General features: G+C 42.9%; 1 protein-coding gene across 4 annotated transcripts in view; it reads left to right on the forward strand.

Moving 5' to 3' along the window:
- Positions 1 to 478: 478 nt before the first annotated feature.
- SIRT5 (sirtuin 5) overlaps positions 479 to 15126 on the forward strand; it is a 45055-nt gene continuing 30407 nt past the window's right edge. Inside the window, exon 1 of one of the 4 annotated variants that reach the window (XM_079776429.1) lies at positions 479 to 503. The gene's annotated coding sequence lies outside the window, so the exon portion shown is untranslated. Of the gene's footprint in view, positions 504 to 861; positions 938 to 1065; positions 1302 to 1496; positions 1710 to 15126 lie in introns of those variants that run through there. The other 3 variants (XM_079776428.1, XM_079776426.1, XM_079776427.1) reach the window with 3 other exon arrangements.

The raw sequence follows: 15126 nt of genomic DNA on the forward strand, positions 1-15126 counted from the left end.
GGGCAGTTACTTGACTTCCGGGGCCTCAGTTGCCTCACCTGTAAAGCAGAGATAACAAAATCTGTTATACCACGTGGTGGGGGACATTTTAATTGGCTAATACTTGTGAAGTTCTTAGAAGTGTCTGGCACAAAGTAAGTTCCACATACAAGTTAGGGGGGAAATAGCAGCCAGATGTGAGGTCCCCCTCCAATTATCTTGGAACCTGTAAACTCCCGAGGGGCCTGTAGGGGCAAGAGGGGCTCCAAAGTGGGCTGAATTCCCAGCTAAACTGTGGGAAGTGGTTGAAGTTTGATGGGGAAAACAAATGTTAATGTAACTTTTTCTTGCACCCGAGTTCTCAGACCACTGCTCTTTAGGGTCCATTGGCACGCTCCAAAGCAATTACATCCATTCCAGGAAAAGTGGTACTGGAGGAAAACCCGGATTAAAGAAAAAGAAAGATGCGGGATTTTAAGAGTCGCCAGTCCTCGGAGCCCTGAAGCTGTTCCCCACGGGCACGGGTAAGGACCTCGGCACCAGCGCTCGGGTTTGGTGGGCTCGCCCGGGAACCCAATGAACCATCGCTGGAAATTGCTGTTCCAGGGAAAGCCCCAGCATTTGAAATGCTCTGTCCTGATTTGTGCGATCCAGCTGCAGGCTCAAGAGGGAAATAGGTAGTAATTCACGACATCACGACTTATCTGGGAAGCTCACAGAGACCAGGCACGGCGCTGTCTCCTCCCTCGCTCCGCCGTCACCCAAACACAGAAAAGCAAAGAAACAAACGTTAATGATGAACAAGACCCGGGACCGGCGCCCACCGCTCCGGAGCCCGGCCAGGTCTGAGTCTCAGGCAGGGGCCGCTGCAGCCCGCGCCGTTGGGTCGCCCCGCCCCGCCCCGCCCCACCGCCCCGCCCCTGCGCCCGGGCGCCGCCGCCGCCGCCGCTTCCTGCAGGTGCGTGTCCGCGGGCCGAGGCCCCGGGGCCTCTCTCAGCTCCGGCCCGGGTCCCGCCGACTGCGCTCCTCCTAGTGCGCAGCTCCCGGTGCGGACCCGGGACGGGGTCGGAGCGCGCATGCGCAGCCCAGTCTCTTCCCTCCCTCTCCCACCCGCACCCCCACCCCCGCGTTCGGGGCTCCCGGCGTCGGCGGTTGGGCGGGGGAGGACGGGCGGGTGCGGGGAGGGGAGCGGCCCGGCCTCTGCGGGAGGGCCTAGAGGCTCCTCGGCCCGCTGTCTTCTGGCCCCGCACTGGGGCAGCTGCTGCACGAGAGACCAGGGAGGGGGCAGGAAGCCAGGCTGGAAAGTCACGCGGCCCGAGCAGGTGGGCCGGTGGGCCGCTGTGAGGGGGGCCCGGGAGCCCCTGCGCGGAGCGCCCCCGCTGAGTGGTCACCCGGTCCCCGCAGCGTCCGGGTGGCAGAGGCTGGGGGCCTGGGGCCGGGCGGTGGCTGTGGGCCTGGGAGGAGGGGTCGGACTCGGGACAGCGTTTAGGGTGCAGCTGTCAGGACGGGGACCAGCCTGGCTGCGGGGTGTGAGGTGTGAGAGGGGGAGAAGCCGGGGCCGAGGAGGGTGATGCCCTAGGCTTGGCGGGCTGAAGGTCTGGGGACCGCTCGGAGCTTGGCCCTGTGGGTGGGAGCCGTCTGTCTGGAGCCCGGGGAGGAGGGGCATGAGAGAGTTAGGTGGAAAACCAGGCGAGGGTGTCCCCTGGAAGCCAGGAGGAGCAGGAGGAGAGGTGAGCAAATGGGTCGGAGACGGGACTTAATCAAGGGTTGACCTGGTGGAGGTCCCCAGTGACCTTGACGGGAGCACGTGGTGGAGGAGGGAGGGGGATGAGTCTGCCAGTGTTGATAGCCTAGGACTGGTGCGTTGCATAAATTTAGCTCGTGGGCGTTCAAAAAGTATTTATTGAACGCCTGTGTAAATTCTTGGAGTTCCTTTGCAATATACTTATCATGTACTTTAATTTTTTTGTGTGAATTTTTCTCTTGCATTCCTGATCTAGCCTTTCATTTATTATATTTTTCAGAATTAGTAGGTTGCCCCGTTTTTTTCACAGGGAACATACATTTTTCTTTTTTTTCTAATTCCATAGGTGAGTTTCAGGTTTCACCAGAAAGCCTGGTTACACTGGGGACTGCCATTTAGACTAATGTCAGTGTTTGGGAGCCTGTACCGCCTCCAGAAAGCTGGTTTGATGAATGAGTTTATTGCCTCCCCTGAGGCTCGCTTCTCCCCCTGAAGATATAATCAAGGCAGAATAATTGGTAGTTTCACCCAGGGCAGTTTTCACCCGGAGGGTTTCTGAAGGGGATAACCTGAGTTCTCCATTGCCCTGTGGCCTTTCCCTTTTCTTCTGGGGACTTGCTTTTACACTTGAACAGGGCTGTGAGCGTGTGGAAGGTAGAACCACTGCCCACCCTGACTCCCCCCAGGAAAGCAGATACATGTTGGCACACAGACAATAAATACTTTGTGGTAGCATCTTTAAAATAGCCTTGTGATCTCAGCATTTCCGATCTTGGAAATAAATTTCTGGTGGCACTGACCAGAAAAGATGTGAACATTTTATTTTCATTCTCTACTTTGCTTTCACATTTACTGAGAAATTTGCAGACCATCTTGTAAATTATCGGGAAATTTGGCAAAACAATTCCCACATTTATTTAAAAAAAAAACACACACATGTGAAATGTTGACTAATAAAACTGGTAGTAGAATGGATTTTGTAACCTGGGAGACCAAAATTTTCTCACTGGCTCATTATGTCAGCTATACATCAGATTTTCAGTAATAATTAGTATGATAAAAGATTTGAAATTTAAAAATACACACTTAGAAAGAGTATTTTTTATACAGTTCTTGAGTGTGTGTATACATGTGTGTGTATAATACATATATGTCATTAAACATAATTCACATGAGAACTAAAGCTGTCTTTACAAAATATTTGCTGATTGCATTGCTTAGGCAAAGGATCTAGAAGCTAGTGATTTTTTGGAAATGTTAAAACATGAGCAAGTAAATTTTTTTTCTATTTTTTTTACTTTGAGTGGAGTGCTATGGTGAAAGTAATTATTACTTAATAATAAAAACATTTGAGTAAAGAAACTTAGATGAAAAATAGTAACATTTTACCCAGATAATACAAGTCCTGATGTTGTCAATCCTACAATTAAAAATTCCTTAATAGCCCTGACCGGTTTGGCTCAGTGGATAGAGCGACGGCCTTCGGACTGAAGGGTCCCAGGTTCGATTCCGGTCAAGGGCATGTACCTTGGTTGCAGGCACATCCCCAGTAGGAGGTGTGCAGGAGGCAGCTGATCGATGTTTCTCTCTCATCGATGTTTCTAACTCTCTCTCCCTCTCCCTTCCTCTCTGTAAAAAAAAAATAATAATAAAAATAAATAAAAATAAAAATTCCTTAATAATCTCTGTTTGACAACTCAACAAATTCAAACTCATGTTCACAGTAGAATGAAGACTTGTCTTCATTGCACAGCTATTCAGCAGATGACCCATCCTTAGATCCTCATGTAGAAGAGTTATAGCAGCAGAGTCAACTGTTTTATGTTGCTGCCTCTGTCCTTGTAAGAGCGTCCACACCTGTAGTGAATTTTTATAAGAATTTATTTGAGCCCAAACTGATGACATTGCCAGAAAGCAAGTTCTCAAATTCTCTGGAGAATGAGATTTGCAGTTTCTTTTTTTTCTTTTTATTTATTGATTCTAGACACAGAGGGGGGAGAGAGAAGCATTGATTTGTTGCTTCACTTATTTATACATTTACTGGTTGATTCTTATATGTACCCTAACTGGGGATTTGAACCCACAACCTTGGTATATGGGGATGATGCTCTAACCAACTGAGCTATCCAGTCAGGGCCTGAAGTGTCATTTTTTTTTTAATCTTTACCCCAGGATATGTTTTTATTGATATTTTTAGAGAGAGGAAGGAAGAGAGAGATAGAAACTTTGATGTGAGAGAGAAAAATCGACTGGTTGCCTCCTGTATGCACCCCTCAAGGATCAAACCTGCAACCTTTTGGTGTATGGGATGACTCTCCAACCGCCTGAGCCACCTGGCCAGGGCTGCAGTTTCTTTTATGTATTGAAATTAAAGGAAGATTACATGAACAAGATTATATGCTTTCTTGAGGGTGATTATGCTTATTTCAAAGGTGTGTTAACCTAGATGCACAAAAACAATGGACAAGTCTTGTTTAAGGCAGAGATAAGCCTCTTACTAAAAAGTTATATGTCTGCAGTGTGACTACCCACCATCACCTGCCTAGTTAGAAATTTATGATGATCAGATCATCCTGTGAGGCTACTTTCCTAGAACCCATTTTTCATCCATACCTCTGTTGATTGGATTTTAATTTTTATCCTCACCAGAGGATATTTTTTCCATTGATTTTTTTAAGTGGTTATCAGTTTCCTCAATTTTTTAAAATATATTTTTAATTTCAGAGAGGAAGGGAGAGGGAAAGAGAGACAGAAACATCAATGATGAGAGATAATCACCTCCTGCACGCCCCACACTGGGGATCGAGCCTGCAACCTGGCATGTTTCCCGACCGGGAATTGAACCATGACCTTCTAGTTCATAGATCGATGCTCAACCACTGAGCCACATCAGCTGGGCCATTGATTTTTTTTTAGAGAGTGGAAGGGGGTGGGCAGGAGAGAGAGACATCGATGTGAGAGAAACACATCCATTAGTTGCTTCCTGCACATGTCCTGATTGGGGCTGGGGATGAACCTGCAACCCAGGTATGTGCTCTTGACCGGGAATTAAGCCTACAACCCTTTGGTGCACAGGCTGACACTCTAACCACTGAGCACACCAGCCAGGGCATTGTTGATTGGATTTTAAATCTTTAGGTTCTTTAAATATATATATCTAGTATACTAGTATATATATACACATTTCAGAGGGAGAGGGAGAGATAGAAACATCAATGATGAGAGAAAATCATTGATTGGCTGCCTCCTGCTTGGCCCCCACTGGGGATCAAGCCCGCAACTCGGACTTGTGCCCTAACTGACCGGTAGGTTAGCTTGCTGCTGGGGTCCATGGTTCGATTCCTGGTTCATAGCTCCATGCTCAACCACTGAGCCACATCAGCTGGGCTTGAGGATCTTTTAATCCTTCTTTTTCTTTTGGTTATTTCTCCATTGATATTTAAAGAGAATGGAAGGGAGAGAGAGAGAGATAGACCGAAACATCAATGTGAGAGAGACACATCGATTGGTTGCCTCTAGCACAGCCCTGACTGGGGCTGGGGATGGAGTCTGCAACAGAGGTACATGCCCTTGACCAGAATTGAATCCATGACTCTTCAGTCCATGGGCCCACACTCAATCCACTGAGCCAAACTAGCTAGCCCTAAATTCTTTTTTAAACAATTTATCTTTACTGTTGAAAGTAATACAGATGTACCCTTTTTCCTCCCCACTTACCCCTTCCAGCCCCACCCCACCCCCAGGCCTTCACCACACTATTGTCTGTTTCCATGGGTGATGCATATCCTATATAATAAAAGCCTAATATGCTAAGTGTCCAGTCGTCTGGTCTTCCGTTCAACCAATCAAAGCATAATATGCTAATGATATGCTAAGGCTGCTCAACTGCTTGCTATGATATGCACTGATCACCAGGGGGCAGACAGTTGACTGGTCAACCAGTCGCTATGACGTGTACTGACCACCAGGAGTCAGACGCTCTGACCAGTAGGTTAGCTTGCTGCTGGGGTCCAGCTGATCCGGACTGAGCGAGACGGGCCGGACACACCCTGGAGCCCTCCCACAGTCCCTCCCCAGCTGGCCAACCTCCCGCATCCCTCCCCGGCTCCGATCATGCACTAATGGGGTCCCTTGGCCTGGCCTGTGCCCTCTCACAATCCGGGGCCACTCAGGGGATGTGGGAGAGCTGGTTTCGGCCCAACGGCAAGACCAGTTGCTATGATGCACACTGACCACCAGGGGGCAGACGCTTAACTCAGAGCTGCCCCCTGGTGGTCCGTGTGCTCCCACAGGGGGTGCACCACTCAGCCAGAAGCTGGCTCACAGCTCACGGCTGGCAGTGCTAAGGATGTCCAACTGCCAGCTTAGTCCCGCTCTCCCCCCCCCCCCCCCCCCCGCCCCGGGAAGCGGGCCTAAGCCATCAGTCGGACATCCCCTGAAGGTTCCCGGACTGCAAGAGGGCACGGGCTGGGCTGAGGGACCCCCCCATCCCGAGTGCACAAATTTTGTGCACTGGGCCTCTAGTATGTATATAAGTTCTTTGGTTAATCTCTCCCCATCTCACCCCCTCACCTCTGACTTCCCTCTGAGGTTTGACGGTCTGTTTCATGCTTCTATGTCTGTGGATCTATTTTGTTCATCGGTTTATTTTGTTCTTTAGATTCCACATATGAGTGAGATCATGTTGTACTAGTCTTTCTCTGACTGGCTTATTTTGTTTAGCATAATGCTTTCCTGGTCCCTCTGTGCTGTCTCAGAGGGTAAGAAATCCTTCTTTAAATTCCTAATGACTTAAAATCCTACCTTCATGTCTGCCCTCGCCAGTGTGGCTCAGCTGGTTAGTCGTTGTCCCAACCGCTGAAAGGTTGCCAGTTCCATGCCCGGGGCATATTCCCTGGGTTGTGGCTCCATCCCCCATAGGGGACATGCAGGAAGCACCTGATCAACGCTTTGTACTCACACTGATGTTTTGGGCTCGCTCTCTCCCTCTCCCTTTCTCTCTCTAAAAATCAATTAAAAAGCCCCCAGTGTGGCTCTGTTGCTTGAGCATAGTCTCATGAACCAAGAGGTCACCAGTTAGGCCTGGCTGATGTTGCTCAGTGGTTGAGTGTTGACCTATAAAGCAGGAGGTCAGAGTTCAATTCCAGGTCTGGGCAAATGCCCAGGTTGTGGGCTCAATCTCCAGTGTGAGGCATGTAGGAGGCAGCCAATTGATGTTTTTCTCCCTCTCCCTTCCTCTCTCTAAAAAAATAACACATTTAAAATATCAATAAAATATTTTTAAATGTAATTTTAAAAACAAAAAAATCCTACCTTCATGTCTGAGAAAAAAATATGACAATATTCAGGAGTTATTCAGAATTCTTTTACCATAAATGGGAATGTTTCCTAACATTTAAAATTAACAGAAGAAAAAAAAATTCTAGATCAAATTAATGTCTCCTAATTAAAATATTAGAAAGCAATAGTGGAATCAAACATCTTTGGGAGAAATAACTAAAGACATATATTAAGCTCAAAATGATAACGTAGTAACTTCATGCAACATGTAAGGAGCTTTTAGTAAGTTAGACAGTATTGAGTAATCTTCACAGTTTTCAAGATGTACACGTTTAACAATATCATCTATGACAATATCTTAAAGCCTCAAATGGATCTGAGAAAACTGCTTTTCTTATTTTTTAATGTAACTTTATTGTTGAAAGTATTACAGATGTCCCCTTTTTTCCCCATTGACCCACTTCATCCCACTCCACACATCCCCTCCCCAGGCCTTCCCAGCACTAGTGGGAGGGGCTATGGGCTATGCGTACATGTTCTTTGGGAAAACGTATGCATGTAAGTTCTTTGGGGAAAAAACCCTTTTCTTGATAATTATTGAAGCTAAGTGATAGAACAATAACTCCTATTTTTGTAGATATTTAAATTTTTCCATAATTAAAAAAATAAACTATAGTAACACCTTACTTATCCATTACTAAGGTATTCCAATAATTAATTTTTGCAAACAAATTGAAGCTTACCATAAGTTTGCCATGCCCCTGCTGGTTGAAAATCATGCCAAGCCGTTTTCTCCCATGGGCTGGTTTTCATGATGGTCGGGCATTTCATTGTTCGAGTCTACAAGCTGCTCACCACTGGGGCCTTCCTGGCGATGGCGTCTGAATCTGCCCACCTTCCCCACTGGTAACCAGTCAGCCAAGGGCCTTTTCTGGCTCTGACCTACATTCTCTGAGTAAATGATTCTGGGCAGCCAGAGGCTCTTGTCCCCTGAAGTGTTCTGGAAACCAACACTACCCCATTTTTCTCTTTGGTATTCCAATCTTCTCTTTCAGTTTTTGTTGTGTGTTTTTTTACAGCAGAGACAGATTACAATGAAAATTTGTTGACATGCTTTCTTCTTGTCATTAAGTGAGGTTTATTGAAATACAATTTATATACTATAAAAATCATCCTTTTTTATTATAAAGTTCTATGAGATTTGAAAAACAAGCACAAAAGACAGAATTTTTCATTGCTTTTTTTTATTGATTAAGGTATTACATATGTGTCCTTATCCCCCCATTACCCCCCCAAACCCCCCCCCCCCACTCATGCCCTCACCCCCCTGGTGTCTGTGTCCTTTTGTTTAGGCTTATATGCATGCATTCAAGTCCTTTGGTTGCTGTCTCTCCCTTACCCCCACCCTCCCCTACCTTCCCTCTGAGGTTTGATGGTCTGATCGATGCTTCTCTGTCTCTGGATCTGATTTTGTTCATCAGTTTGTGTTGTTCATTATATTCCACAAATGAATGAGATCATGTGATATTTATCTTTCTCTGACTGGCTTATTTTGCTTAGGATAATGCTCTCTAGTTCCATCCATGCTGTTGCAAATGGTAAGAATTCCTTCTTTTTTATTCCAATGTGTATCAGTAGATGTACCACAGTTTTTTAATCCACTCATCTGCTGATGGGCACTTAGGCTGTTTCCAAATCTTAGCTATGGTAAATTGTGCTGCTATGAACATAGGGGTGCATATATCCTTTCTGATTGGTGTTTCTGATTTCTTGGGATATATTCCTAGAAGTGGGATCACTGGGTCAAATGGGAATTCCATTTTTAGTTTTTTGAGGAAACTCCATACTGTTCTCCACAGTGGCTGCACCAGTCTGCATTCCCACCAGCAGTGCACGAGGGTTCCTTTTTCTCTGCATCCTCGCCAACACTTGTCATTTGTTGATTTATTGATGATAGCCATTTGGACAGGTGTGTGAGATGGTACCGCATTGTCATTTTGATTTGCATCTCTCGGATGATTAGTGACTTTGAGCATGTTTTCATGTCTCTTGGCCTTCCTTATGTCCTCTTTTGAAAAGTATTGAGGTCCATTGCCCATTTTTTCATTGGTTTGTTTATCTTCCTTTTGTTAAGTTGTATGAGTTCCCTGTAAATGTTGGAGATTAAATCCTTATCAGTGACAACACTGGCAAATATGTTCTCCCATGCAGTGGGCTTTCTTGTTGTTTTGTTGAAGGTTTCTTTTGCTGTGCAGAAGCTTTTTATTTTGATGTAGTCCCATTTGTTTATTTTCTCTTTAGTTTCCATTATCCTAGGAGCAGTATCGGTGAAGATATTTCTTCGGCATATATCTGAGATTTTGCTGCCTGTGGATTCCTCTGTTTTTATGGTTTCCCTTCTTATGTTTAAGTCCTTTATCCATTTTGAGTTTATTTTTGTATATGGTGTAAGTTGGTGGTCTAGTTTCTTTTTTTTTGCATGTATCTGTCCAATTTTCCCAACACCATTTATTGAAGAGACTGTCTTGAGTCCATTGTATGTTCTTGCCTCCTTTGTTTAATATTAATTGAGCATAGTCAATTTCTGGGTTCTCTATTCTATTCCATTGGTCTATATGTCTGTTCTTGTGCCAGTACCAGGAAGTTTTGAGAACAGTGGCTTTGTAATACCGCTTGATATCTGGTATTGAGATTCCCCCTACTTTGTTCTTCTTTGTCAGGATTGCTGCAGCTATTTGGGGTCTTTTTTTATTCCAGATGAATCTTTGGAGCGTTCGTTCGAGGTCTGTGAAATATGCCGTTGGTATTTTAATGGGGAGTGCATTGAATCTGTAGATTGCTTTGGGTAGTATGGACATTTTAATGATGTTGATTCTACCAGTTCATGAACACGGTATGTTCTTCCATCTGTTTATGTCTTCCTCTATCTCTTTTTTCAGTGTCCTGTAGCTTTCCAAGTACAGTTCTTTTACCTCCTTAGTTAAGTTTGTTCCTAGGTATCTTAATTTTTTTGGTGCGATGGTAAATGGAATTGCTTTTTTAATCTCTCTTTCTGTAAGTTCGCTATTGGTGTATAAAAATGCCATAGATTTCTTGGCATTAATTTTGTATCCTGCTACATTGCCGAATTCATTTATTAAGTCTAATAATTTTTTGATGGAGTCTTTAGGGTTTTCTATGTACAGTATCATGTCATCTGTGAATAATGACAGCTTTACATCTTCTTTTGCAATTTGGATGCCTTTTATTTCTCCTTGTCTAATTGCTATTGCTAGCACTTCTAATACTATGTCGAACAGGAGTGGTGAAAGTGGGCATCCCTGTCTTGTTTCTGTTCTTAGGTGAAATGGTTTTAGTTTTTGCCTATTGAGTATGATGTTGGCTGTAGGTTTGTCATCTAAGGCTTTTATTATGTTGAGGTATGATCCCTCTATTCCCCTTTTGCTGAGGGTTTTTATCAAGAAAGGGTGTTGGATTTTGTCAAATGCTTTTTCTGCATCAATTGATATGACTATGTGATTTTTATCTCTCACTTTGTTTATGTGATGTATCACATTTATTGATTTGCGGATATTGTACCAGCCTTGCATCCCCGAGATAAATCCTACATGGTGTATGATCTTTCAGATGTAATGCTGGATCCGATTTGCTAGAATTTTGTTGAGGATTTTGGCATCTACGTTCATGAGGGATATTGGCCTGTAATTCTCTTTCATTGTGTTGTCTTTATCTGGTTTTGGTATTAGGGTAATGCTGGCTTCATAGAAAGAGCTTGGAAGTGTGCTTTCCTCTTGTATTTTTTGGAATACTCTGAGGAGGATAGATTTTAGTTCTTCTTTGAATGTTTGGTAAAACTCCCCTGTGAAGCCGTCTGGCCCCAGGCTTTTGTTTGCTGGAAGCTTTTTGATGACTGCTTCAATTTCCTCCATAGTTATTGATTATTGAGATTTTTAGATTCTTCCTGATTGAGTTTTGGAAGGTTGGATTTTTCTAGGAATATGTTCATTTCCACTAGGTTGTCTAGTTTGTTGGAATAGAGTTGTTCATAGTATTTTTTTAACAATCCTTTGTATTTCAATGGGGTCTGTTGTTATTTTGCCTCTTTCATTTCTGATTTTGTTTATTTGTGTCCTCTCTCTTTGCTACTTGGTGAGCCTGGCTAGAGGTTCATCAATCTTGTTTATCCTTTCAAAGAACCAGCTCTTGGTTTCATTGATCATTTGTATTGTTTTTTTGTTTTGTTTTGTTTTGGTCTCCATGTCATTTCTTTCTGCTCTGATCTTTATTATCTCCTTCCTTCTGCTCACTCTGGGCTTTTCTTGTTGCTCTCTTTTTAATTCTTTAAGTTGTAGAGTTAGATGATTTATTACCATTTTTTTCTTGTTTTTTGAGGTAGGCCTATAAAGCTATAAACTTCCCTCTCGGGACTGCCTTCACTGTGTCCTATAGATTTTGGATTGTTGTGTTTTCATTGTCATTCATTTCCAGGATGTTTTTAATTTCTTCTTTGATCTCTTTGGTAACCCAATCATTGTTTAATAGCATGCTATTCAGCTTCCAGGTGTTTGAATTTTTTTATTGGTTTTATTATAGTTTATCCTATATAACAAAAGCGTAATATGCAAATTGACCAAACTGTGGAACCACGGGTTGGTGGGGGGGCATGGCTGGCAAGCAGGCAGTGCCAGGCCAGCCAAGGCATGTGCCAGCAAGCAGAGGGGATGGCGATTGGAGGGTGGCAGTGACCAGTGGCTGTGGAGGGGTGGTCAGGGGAGCAGGGCTAGCCACTCGCAGCCAGTGTCTCCCCTGATTGGCCAGCCAGTCACCTCCCACAGAAGGAGGCCAGTGGATAGAGCATCGGCCTGTAGACTGAAAAGGTCTCCTATGGGGAGTGGGCCTAAGCCGTCAGTCAGACATCCCCTGAGGGCTCCCAGACTGTGAGAGGGTGCAGGCCTGGCTGAGGGACACCCTCAAGTGCACGAATTTTCATGCACCAGGCCTCTAGTTTCTAATATTATGCCACTGTGGTCTGAGAAGATGCTTGATATGATTTCAATCTTCTTGAATTTGGAGAGACTTTGCCTGTGACCCATTGTGTGATCTATCTTTGAAAATGTCCCATGTACACTTGAGAAGAATGTATATTCCGTGGCTTTGGGGTGAAATGTTCAGAAGATGTCAATTAATTCCATCTGATTTAGTGAGTCATTTTAGGATTGCTGTTTCTTTGCTGATTTTTTGTCTAGAGGATTTATCCAGTGATGTCAGTGGGGTATTAAAGTCCCCTACTATGATTGTATTGTTGTCAGTCTCTCCCTTGATATCTTCCAGGAGTTTATTTTATGTATTTGGTTGCTCCTGCATTGGGTGCATATGTTTACCAGGGTTATATCCTCTTGTATCGATCCCTTTAGTATTATGAAGTGGACTTCCTTATCTCTTGTTATGGCCTTCACTTTGAGGTCTATTTTGTCAGATATAAGTATTGCTACCCCAGCTTTTTTTTTCATATCCATTTGCCTGAAAGATATTTTTCCATCCCTTCACTTTCAATCTGTGTGAGTCCCTTGTTCTGCGGTAGGTCTCTTGTAGACAGCATATATATGGGTCATTTTTTTTTTATCCATTCAGCAACTCAATGTCTTTTGATTGGAACATTTAGTCTGTTTATGTTTGATGTTATTATTGATAGGTAATTGTTTGTAGCCATTTTTATTTTTTGTGCCTGTGTTCCTTATTCCCTTTTTATTTCTTCTTTTTACACCAGTCCCTTTAGCATTTCTTGCATTGCTGACTTGGTAGTGATAAACTCCCTTAGCCTTTTTTTGTCTGTGAAGCTCCTTATTTCCCCTTCTATTTTGAATGATAGCTTTGCTGGATAGAGTATTCTTGGATTTAGTCCTTTGCTTTGCATCACTTTGTAAATTTCCTTCCATTCCTTTCTGACCTGATGTGTTTCTGTTGAGAAATTATTTGGTAATCTAATGGGAGATCCCTTTTAGGTAACTTTCTGTCTCTCTCTTGCAGCCTTTAAGATTCTCTCTTTGTCCTGAAAGTTTGCCATCGTAATTACGATGCATCTTGTTGTGGGTCTTTCCAGGTTCATCTTGTTTGGGACTCTGTGCTTGTGTGACTTTTTTCTTCTCCACATTAGGGCAGTTTTCTGACAATATTTCTTCAAATAGGTTTTCTAATCCTTGTTCCTCTTCCTGTCATTCTGGCACCCCTATTTTTCATTGCTTTAAAAAAGTTCCTTGGGCCTCCTTGCCTCCTCCCTCCCCAGGATCCTGAAAACCACAGATGTGATTTCTGTACTTACAGTTTTGCCTTTTCAGAATATCATATAAATGGGAAGCATTTAAAATCTTGCTCCTGGCATATGTCATCAGTTTGGCTCACATAAACTCTTATAAATATTTATTCTCTACAGGTTTGGATATTTCTTACCTTGACATTATACACTGGAAAGGGCATGGTGATGAAATTGACAAAAGGGTGCAAATGTAAACGTGGTTGGAAGAGACTTCTCTAAGGAAATGATATTTAAGCTGAGATGTAATGCATGGAAAGGGCCAAGGGAAGAATATAATGGCAAAAAGAAAATAAGGTACAGAGGACCTGAGCAGAGACTAAATAAGGGTGTGGTAGGCAACACATTGAATGCAGAAACAGATTTGAGAAGTGAGTTATATTCTATTTAACCCTACATTAAAGAGATTTGCAGAAATGTAATCAATACCACTCCTTTAAGTACATTTTTGTTATTGTTGAAAATATAGGGTTTTTTAAAATAAAAATATGTAATGGGTTAAAAAAACATCTCAATGGTCAAACATGTAGCCTTTCACTTCGTATAATGCTTATCTTTCTTTTTTTAAAGAAAACTTTCTTTTGAAATATTTTTAGGTTTATAGAAATGTTGCAAATATAGTACACAGAGTTCCCATATACTATTTACCCAACTTCCCCTAAGGCTAATATCTGACATAATTGTAGGACAGTGGTCTGAACTAGGACATTTACATCTTATACAGTACTATTAACTAATTTTAAGACTTCATTCAAATTTTGTCAGTTCTCTCACTAAAGATCTTTTCCAAGTTTTGAATCCAATCTAGGATATCACATTGCATTTAGTTGTCCTGTCTCTTCAGTCTCCAACCTGGGACAAGTCCCCAGTCTTTATCTTTCATAACCATGATAATGTTTTTAAAGAGTATTAGCCAGTTTTGCTATAGAATGACCCTAAATTGGGATTTTTCTGATGCTTTCTCTTTTTAAAAAAATATATTTTATTGATTTTTTTACAGAGAGGAAGGGAGAGGGATAGAAAGTTAGAAACATCGATGAGAGAGAAACATCGATCAGCTGCCTCCTGCACACCTCCTGCTAGGGATGTGCCCGCAACCAAGGTACATGCCCCTTGACCAGAATCGAACCCGGGACCTTTCAGTCCACAGGCTGACGCTCTATCCACTGAGCCAAACTGGTTAGGGCTGATGCTTTCTTATAATTAAATTGAGCTAATGCATTTTGGGGGGAAAATACAACACAAATGATGTTTGCATTTCTCATTGCATCCTACCAGGAGCGTACATGAAGTCAGTGTCTTATTACTGGGGGATTGACTTTGACTACTTGGTTAAGATAGTGTCTGCCAGGCCTTTTCACTGCAGGTTACTATTATCTAATACTTTAAAAATTCATCCATGTTGTTTTACGTATGAGCAGTTGGTTCTTTTATTGTTGAACAATATTTCATTGCATGGATAGACCACAATTTGTTTATCCATTTATACACTGATGGACATTTGATTTTCTTCCAGTTTTTGGCCTGGCTCTATCTCATAGGCCTTGTTGTTCTCCTATTAAACATAAATAATTTCACAGAACACCAACATCAGACAAGGCTACCCTGTGACTTTGGTGAATTTGGACAAAAATAAAATAGCTCCATAATGTCTAAACCTAGATTAAAACAAGAACATGTCTAAACCACAAAAATGACAAGACATTCTCCTGTTCTGGCTAATACCAGGGCCTGCTGTATTGACTAATCATAGCTCTAGCCTCACTTCACTCCTTTCACCTTTTAGATAAGATTCAGTAAAATATTCAATCAA

Source organism: Cnephaeus nilssonii (genome assembly GCF_951640355.1).
Source record: "Cnephaeus nilssonii genome assembly, chromosome: 7".
NCBI lineage: Eukaryota > Metazoa > Chordata > Mammalia > Chiroptera > Vespertilionidae > Cnephaeus > Cnephaeus nilssonii.